This window comes from Galeopterus variegatus, unplaced genomic scaffold, assembly GCF_000696425.1.
Source record: "Galeopterus variegatus unplaced genomic scaffold, G_variegatus-3.0.2 Scaffold5671, whole genome shotgun sequence".
In the NCBI taxonomy this organism is placed as follows: domain Eukaryota; kingdom Metazoa; phylum Chordata; class Mammalia; order Dermoptera; family Cynocephalidae; genus Galeopterus; species Galeopterus variegatus.
In genome coordinates, this window is record NW_007731782.1 from 124,500 (window position 1) to 125,444 (window position 945).

General features: G+C 37.6%; 1 protein-coding gene across 1 annotated transcript in view; it reads right to left on the bottom strand.

Moving 5' to 3' along the window:
* CAP2 (CAP, adenylate cyclase-associated protein, 2 (yeast)) overlaps positions 1–945 on the bottom strand; it is a 114,195-nt gene that overhangs the window by 92,422 nt on the left and 20,828 nt on the right. The window lies entirely within an intron of this gene.

The window sequence follows — 945 nt, forward strand, 5'->3', positions numbered from 1 at the left end:
TTATCGGATGGAAAGGATGATGGGATTGTGATATGGGGGGGTCACTATGAGACTCTTATGATAAGCTCTCTGTTTTTACTTAGATTGTTTTTGCTTATTAAAAATGGCAAAGTTCTCCAAAGATGCTTTTATCCTCACTACATGAGATTTTATTTTGTGTTTATTATTAGTAGTTTATCGTATTTATCTGGGGATGCTTGGATGTTCTTATAGAAATTGGACAACGCCCAAACTGCCCCCTTTATGCTGTCACAGCCAAGAATAAAACATACAAGTACAGAATGTTCCTTCACTATAACTTCTTTGGTTCCCAAGGACTTTTGCCCATTTTGCATAAGTTTGGGAAACTGGTTCTCTTCTTAGCATGCCATCAGGATAGGAACAAAGAAGCAAGCCTGAATTACCATCAGCAAAGAAACCTGTACATCTGCTTGTGCTAAAACTTGTTCTGAGGGCAAAATCTGTTTTGTCAGTAGCACAGTATAAAACTAAGAGTTAAGAAATGAGAAATCGGACTGATTGCCATTTGTAGTTGAATCTGAAATTGCCACAGGGAGACAGGAAAAGGGCCAAGCTTTGCTGGGAGTATGACTGGCCTCATCATTTCGGCCAGAATCTTAATATCTCACCTGGACTACCTGTACCCTGCTGGTGCTTGGCATGTGTCGCCTGTCCCTATACATATGGCCAGTACAGACTACAGTGTGAGTCTATCTTATCAAGGACAAAATGGGATTGTACAATGAATGGTTTTTTTTGACTTTGAAAAATGTCCTTATGAGATAAATATACCACGATATCAATGGAAGTTATCTCTGAGGAGTGGGATTATGAGTGGTTTTTGTTCTCTTCTTCATATATCAATTGCCAAATTTTCCTACATCAAACCTTTTTTTCTTATCAGAAAAAAAAATTGTTGAAAAGATATAACTGAGTAAAACAATA